The 8,548-nt window shown below is 32.1% G+C and overlaps 1 long non-coding RNA gene across 2 annotated transcripts; it reads right to left on the bottom strand.

The window, feature by feature from the left end:
- Window positions 1–2,063: 2,063 nt before the first annotated feature.
- Window positions 2,064–8,248, bottom strand: LOC145795887 (uncharacterized). 2 transcript variants are annotated; one of them, XR_014336748.1, is made up of 5 exons: window positions 7,960–8,170; window positions 5,870–6,168; window positions 4,760–4,916; window positions 3,673–4,374; window positions 2,064–2,388 (listed from the first exon to the last, which is right to left on the bottom strand). It is a non-coding gene; the product is annotated as an uncharacterized LOC145795887 (long non-coding RNA). The 2 variants fall into 2 exon arrangements; XR_014336749.1 differs by lacking the exon at window positions 4,760–4,916 and having other exon boundaries at window positions 7,960–8,248.
- Window positions 8,249–8,548: the final 300 nt, after the last annotated feature.

The following is an 8,548-nucleotide window of genomic DNA, read 5'->3' as shown; positions in this document are numbered from 1 at the left end:
ATTATAAAAATAAATAAAGATCACATTTTTTTTATATAATTTTTTAAGAGTGTGATTAAATATGATCATTTTTAATCACATGTTTTAAATGTAATTAATAATATTTAAATCACATCTTTTAAGTGTGATTAAAAATTAATAAAATCTGTGATAATAAATATTTAAATCACATCTTTTAAGTATGGTTAATAACTTAGATCACATTTTTTAAGTGTGATTAATAATTAATAAAACTTGTAATAATAAACATTTAGATTACATCTTTTAAGTGTGATTAATTACTAATGAAACCTGTGATAATAAATATTTAAATCACAGATTTTAAATGTAATTAATAATTAATAAAATCTGTGATTAATAATGAGATAAAATCATATGTTATATGCATTTCTCATTACAGTTAATGTACGTGTTAAAAAAAAAGTTTGACATATTTAAAGAATAATCAATATTATTTTTATACACGCATTTTAAGTATGTAATACACACTATATACTATATTTTGAATTACAATCACATATTAAATGGAATAACGTCATATATTTTATAAATTAAAGTTAAATGTTTAAAAGTATATACAAAAGAATTAAATAAAAAGTTTTAAACTGTGTTTACATATATTAAAAAATGAAAAAAACTTAAAAAACTTAGGCTGTGTTTGGTTGTATTTTGCAATCATGATTTTACACCTTCATTCAAGTATCATGTTTGGTTAGGATTCTCAAAACACATTTCAAAAGCTCTACACAAAACACTCCGTGTCAGGCGTAGTTTTCAGATTTTTTTTTTTCAAATTTTGCCTAACCGGTTGTCCCACCGGTTGATCGGCCGGTTGACCAGAACAATAATTTTTTTTAACAATTTATATATGTTAATTTTTATATATTCAAAAAAAAATATTTTCTGAATTTTTAAATTTTTTTTATGTGTTTTAATAGAATTTTAAATTGTATGTTTAGTAATGAGTTGTAAATTTTTGTATCAAAACATCATGTCACATCAAAAATTCCTCACTCAATTCAAAACTCTTTTCAAATCTCTTCACCAAATAAATTTTCCACACTCAAATCATAATTCTAAAACTTATAAATTCAAAATGCAACTCATACTCTCAAATCATATTTACAAAACTCTACCAAACGCAACCGTAGTTCTTAAATTCTTTGACCATATTTTGCATCTCTCCAAGAAATTTCTAACCTGAAAAATGAAAACACAAATTAATTCAAAAACCACTGGAAGTATATGAATAAACTTACTATTTGTAGAGACTGTTCTAGTCTTACAAAAGATAAACTCGAATTTTTTCTCATCACACTAACTCTTCATCTCCTGCATCAATAGAACAGGAATAACCACTTTGATTGTTACTAGTATATAAAATATTTGAATTACCACATAGATATGACATATATATAGAATCAATAAATCCTAAATGAAAATCTTCAATGTATGCCCAGATATTTTAAAGTCACAAAACCAAATATATATAGAATCAACAAATCCAAAATGAAATCTTCAACTAATGATGTATATGGTTTACAAATTATGCTTATTACTAACATGAATCCAACATTGACAATTCAAACACAGGCAATGCATGTCCAGAGCATTTGATTTAGAAGGAAAACCAACAAATTCTAAGCTAGGATAGAAGTGGTAAAATATAATGATAGACCACTTATTTGCAATATCCAATGTCCATGCAGAACAAGAGTATTACTTCCATAGAAATACTTCAAAGCAAATGGGCTCATCAAGATAAAATCCAATTCTAAGACAGTGAAAAATTATACCCCTATAACACAGGATACAATAGATTTGTAAGCTACATAAGGGAACTATGACATGAACTCTGAAACAATTCCTTTGGTCAATTACAATAGCCCAGCCTAAGAAAAATTTGTAGCCAAACACAAAGTGCAACAAGCCATTCTGAAAACATAGCGCAAACTAAGAAAACTGAATCCCACAAAACCATGTGTCACCATAACTAAGATCCTTTAGTTTACTATAAATATGGTACTCTTCTGTCATGCCCCGAAAATAATCCCACATAACTATTACATTAATCCACTTCTATAATGAGATATTAACCAAAATCATACACATGGTTCCAACTGCTTACTAAAGTATTCACACATGCCATTATACACTTATCTACAAACTAGAACATGAACCGATAGAGTGTAAAAGAAATCATTAAATCACAACAAATAAGGCCCTCAAGGGCTTACAAGTTCCAAGGCCTGGTTACACATAATGGTCTCTCGGACCCAAACACATTAGCCCTTGGCTTACGACAAATATCACAACAAAATAAGAGTCAAACTACTCTTCTTCAAACATCTTCACGCCCTTAGCTTGGCGAGGTCACCACATCTTTACCTGCACCAATTCTTATAGGGGTGAGCATAAAACCCAATAGAAATTCCTCACAAAGTATATACTGCTATGCCAATACCATCAACGTTAAAAAAAAAATGCATATGGAATGCCATGCAATTGCCAATATAGAAGGAAAATTTTATTTCAATGCACTATTTCAAAATCATCATGTTCTCAATAATATTCAATGCAACATTTGAAAGTCACCATGTTCTCAATAATATGTAACAATCTCATCAATTTCAAACTTTCAATATTTAAATCAACAGGAACAGTAAATACGACACTAGTAATCCCTAGGCTGGTGTCTGCAAGTAGTCTCTACAAGCACTACCAAACTATCATTTTTACTGGTGCTAACCGGAAGGCTCAACACCTATCCGCGCGGCTTTCGGGTCTTTCACCCTAGACACTCAGGTCAACTTATCAAATTCATCTACACCCCCTATCTGGACTTACCAACGTATTTACACCATACACATTTCCATTAGTTCTCATTACAATATAATCTTTCTCAAGCAAACATGATGAGAATGCAACAATGGTAATAATTCACTTCATGCACATTGATGATATTAAATCAAATGGAAATGAGATGCAATAATTAATATCTCATAACATTTCTCTATTTTCAAAATGTCTTAACAACAATAATAAACAAGTACCTTTCTCACTTTCACAAATACCGTTCTCATTTCGCAAAATAATCATGTGTCTTCAACACATCACCACAATTTCTCAACACTAACTCATCGTGACCAAGCCTCTCAATATGTCCAACATGTCATCTTTCATTTCATTTCCCATCACATTAAATTTAAACATTTTTACATCATCTACGGCACTCAACAACGTGCCACCTTACAACTCTACACTTGTATATTTATCAATGGACTTTAAAGGTGGACCTCCAGTTTTATACATACATTAAGAAGTTGTTATTTGCAACTACATCACAAAATCAATGCTCATTCACCTTTCAATCACAAGAAAAGAACTTCCATAGGCCTTTCTACATTTTAAGAAAATCCCCAATTTTTAGGGTTTTTGTCAAAAACTCAACATTTCTTCACTTCATAGTGAGAACCCAATCAAATCATGTTTTCCATAAATTTTGTAAAAGAACATCTTTATGAATAAGAAAGTGATGAAGATCAAACCCATTTCCTTCAAACTTCCTCAACATTCGGAGTAAAACCCAAAATCAACAGAACTAGTTCAAGAATACTTTTAAATCATCATTAATCTTACATAACATGTATATATAACTCAAGAAATCCCTACCTCAAGGTGTTGATGATAGAGAGAAGATGGAACTCTAGCTTTTGATGGAAGAATCCTTCGACCTCTACCTCACCATGAGAGATCCTAGCTCTAGATCTTCAAGATTTAGAGGAAGATGTTGATGATCTTGACTCAAGATTTGCACAACCAAAGTGTTTTGGTGTTTTGAAGAAGTTTTCTAAAGAGAAGGGGGAGAGAAATAGGGTTTAGAGTGAGAGAGGAGTGTGTATAATGGGTGGAATATTCGGACCAAAATGTCATATAAAAACAGAGCTCGGTCTGCCCATTTGGCCGCTCGTGCACCCTTTCCCGCAACTTGTGCAGCTACCTTGACCACTCGTGCAGCCCACTTCTCCGCTCGAGCGCCCTAGACAGTATGCAAAATTCCCCACACATGCGGCCCAAGCCCAGCCACCCAAAATTTTGTTTCACTCCCGGCACTCCAGACTCACCCGCACACCCTCCGGAACAATCGAAATACAACACCGAAAAAAAATAAGCACCAAGAAACCAAATCCGTCCATTTCAATCCAACGAAAATAAAAAGAGAGCGAAGCGAGAAAGAGAAGAAAAGGAAAAAGAAGGCCGGTCATCACATCTTCAATGTTAGCATTTCCAGCATAAAAGCACAGCATAACAGCAATTAGAGGATCGGTGTTACCATATGCCCCCATAAACTTGGGACCACCAAATGATTTGAATCTGCAAGAAAAAAATAATGACAATTTTAAGTGTGTAAACCATATTTAAAAAATAAATAAATAAAAAATGAAATAACAGTACTTCTCAAACAAATAGAAGGTCTCACTAAGCTTTATAAGAAAGGACAACATACAGGATGCCAAATTCTTTTACAAAAGCAAAATTAACTCTTCTATAACATGTTAAAAACAGCTACAAATAGAGGCTACAATTGTTATAGTCAAATTGGGAAAGATAAAGCTTGTAGTTTAACATACAAATAAAACAGATTTTGCATACTTTTTCTAAGATGGCAGGGTGAACAAGGCAATTACTAATGAACCTAGAAGATGGCAAAAACTGGCAAAAAATTCCTTTTATGATCATATATATTTTTATTTCTTACCAATTAAATCAACATGAATAGGAAATCTATCCAATGGGAGCAATCATTGTATCCAAAAAAGTCTAAGAGCATGACAATGGAACATAGCTGAGAAGAATTGTCAAACCAAATTTGGACGTCGGCGTTGAGCAAATGCAAGCACAACAGAATCCTCGACCTTAAAGGAGCAATAATAATATACCATTAAGGATCTAAAATCAGCAAGATAAAGAAAAATGAAAGAAGAAAAATGGGATATAAAGTAAAAATGATTTTTTTATTTTTATTTTACTATAATAATAAAAGAAAGGGAAAATAGCCAATAAATCCTATTTTGCTCTTAAGATTACTGTGAAGTCCTATCAAGTTTATAGACAACTAAGTCCTATTTTTCATAACATATTTTCAAGAAGTTCATTATTCCATAATGGTGGATGTTATTTCAAAAAGTTCATTATTCCATAATGGGATAAGACAAACTATTATGGAGCAATGAATGTTTTGGGAACGTTTTATCACAAATAGGACTTTGCCATATTAAAACTAAATAGTAATCTTAAGAGCAAAATAGGACTTATTAGTTATTTTCCCTAAAAGAAATTATAGACATGAAGACCATACTTCCATTAGTTTATGCCTAATGTTGGTTTTTTACTCTAAAAGATAGAAAGCGAATCAAAATTAGAAACATATGTATTTAAATAAGAAACAATAAAAGAATGTACTGGAGAAAACCTTCAAGGAAGCTAGTTTCCTTAAACCCATTTTAACTGAAAGCATACTTTCAATATTTCCCTCTCCACTTAGGTCATTCAAATCACAAACAAGTTTGCTCCTCCTATCTGAATCGTCGTTACTCACTCCTTTTTATAAAAAATGAAAGCCTAGATAAATCAAAAGCGTTATGTTCTGGATAACCTTGCTGCTCACTGAGACTCTCGATCAAAAGATTGGAGATCGTTGTTATATCCAAAATAGGTTAAGGATTGGAGTTGCTCTTAGTAGCAAATAATAAATAACAAAACCTAATCAACCTTTACCCAAGAAATTAAACTAAGAGTACACATGATGCTTTCAATTTGAACAACATTTCTAAAATTATTTCAGGAAAGCAAAATTGAATCCACTCACAAAAATCAATTAAAGTAGCAAAAATCAGCTAATCAGCAAGAAACCAAAGCACCATCAAACATCAGGTAATCAGCAGCAAGCAACAGCAGACAGCCAGCAGATGCACACAGCAAGCCAGCCAGCCAACATGTAGCAGTAACAGTAGCAGCAGCCAGCAACACAGCAAAAACCCTGCCAACTCTTCAAAACAGTAACATAGACTGGTAGCAGCAGCAACCAAAGTCTTCAACAATCAACAATTGGGACAAGATTCACCAAAATGGATTAGTTGCTCAAGTCCATCATTTAGTCAAATGATCCTAAAAGAGCCAAGCAATCAACAAATCAATTCAACAATAGTTAACTGCAAAAAGCACACAAGGAACTGCTAGCCATCACTCAACCTTCAAAGAACACTCAAACTCCACAACAAAGCAGTTAACTATAGGATACAAATAAACACAAAAACTATTCAACAAATATATGCCTCAGTCACTCAACCCACAAAGAATAACTCCCCTAAATTGACTAGCTGAGAACCTACACCAGAAACTAACAGTTAAGTATACGTTCTCACCAAACTCAACCCTCAATAACACAGATAATTCATCCTCACACACAGCCTAATATAGGGGCTCACCATCACTAAACCCACCTTCTCTAAAAACAGTGGCCGGCTAAGAACCTGCATTAACAAACTATGAGATAAAATAAATGATAGTGCTCCAGTCACTCAACCTGCAAGCTCGCCCTCTCCCTCAATATTTATGGAAAAGCCTCACATAACTCAACCCACATCCCTACAAATTGGCCATCTTACAAATCAGAGTAGCTTGCAATTTAACACCAAATCAGTATCCATACAAAATTTCAGACCACCACCAACTAACCTTGACCTGATTTCAGAACAGAGCTAGGGAGTGAAAACAAATAAAACTTGACTATATATTTCAGAACAGAGCTAGGGAGTGAGAACAAATCTTATTCCCAAGAAAAGATTTTCATGTGCACTGACCTTTTTTGGAACCAGATTGTTACATGACTATATATTTCTAAAAGAAGATCAAACATGCAACAATTTCTTGGTAACAATATTTGGATTCTTAATAAAGTAACGACATGGAATTTAATATAATAAAAATGACATTGCAACTTCCAACCAAACACAAAAGAAATACAAGGATAAAGTAACAGCCATGCTGTGTTCATGAAATGAATATAAAAAGTCTCTGTATGATTGAGAGTTTTTACCAATAACAACAAAGAATAAGAAGAAACAACAAAGTGAGAACAAATAAAACTTGAAGCCTCAATTCAAATATGATAGGAAGAATGAAAAAAAAATTAAATTAAATTAAAACAATGTTCATTTTAGCTAATTCCAAGTCCAAGCTGAACTCATTCTTTCATCATTTAGAAACCAATAATAACACATAAAACACAGCATCAAATAATTTTAATCTCCTCTCTCTCTCTCTCTCTCTCCCCCTTTTAGGAGAGGAGGTATGGATAGGTTCTTCAGTTTTCCCAACCACCAAATAGAACATTATCATAGAACTAAAGAATGGAAATTGAATGATTTAAAGCAAATTCAAACAACTAAAGGTTCAATGAGACAATTAATAGGTCACATTGACAATAAGAAGAAACAAAGAAAAACCAGCTTCACAAACACAGAAGAACAAAAAAAAAAATTAAAACCCAAAATTATTACTGCTTGAATTCATTAAAAAAAAAAAAAATCAAAACAGCCAACAGATCTACCTCAAAAACTTACCAATTTCAAGCTTTCCATTGTTTAAAAATAAATAAATAAATAAATAAAAAGAGGATGGACCCAAAACAATTATCAAACATCAAAACAACCCTAACCCTTCAATGTGGATACAAAGAAAAGCAATAAAAAGACGGAAAAATTCAAAAATTTTATTTTCCTTCACCAACATTTCCAAGCAATAAAAATACACCATAAACCAAGAACTCAAAAACCATTAAAAAATACCAGCTCGAAATATTCAAAAAATGCGAATCCATAAATCCAATAAACTGAACAAAATGCATAATATTTTAGTTGATCACTCTATTAAACATAAATAAATAAAAAATCAAACCTTTCCGCCAAGATAAATCGTTTCCATATCAATAGAAACAGAATCGCTTGAGTCAACAAAGCATATGCATTTTCCATTATAGTTAGATACAGAGAGAAAGAGAGAACGAGAGAGAGAAACTCATCACGCCGGAGAACCACCGTGGTAAGCGCTGACAGAGAAAACCCTAGAGGCTGAAATTAGGGGAAGAGAGACACAAAGAGAGAGGGCAAAGGCATGAGAGAGAGAGAGAGAGAGAGAGAGAGAGAGACAGAGAGACAGTCATAGAGTGAGAGATGGATAGACGCATTAGAGAGAGATAGATATTTTTTAAATATATAAAATCACACTTATTTAAAATGTGTTAAAAAAATATTATTTTACTTTTAATCACACGGTATTTTTAATTTTTCTTATGTGATCTTTAGGTCAAGTTTGGCTACAAAGAAAAAAGTACACTTATTTTATCTTTTTATCTTTTTTGGGTCACGTCAATCAACATCTCCTCTCTACTTTTTCTACACATAATACAAAAAAAATCAAAAAGTGCACTTATTTAGTCTTCCCAAACTAGGCCTTAGTCATATGTTAGTTAAAAAATATGATTAAA

The sequence above is a fragment of the Camellia sinensis genome, chromosome 1 (assembly GCF_055761805.1).
Source record: "Camellia sinensis isolate YWXY chromosome 1, ASM5576180v1, whole genome shotgun sequence".
Taxonomy (NCBI): domain Eukaryota; kingdom Viridiplantae; phylum Streptophyta; class Magnoliopsida; order Ericales; family Theaceae; genus Camellia; species Camellia sinensis.
Note: the sequence above shows the minus strand (reverse complement) of the source record. Positions and strands in the feature narration are given on the sequence as shown.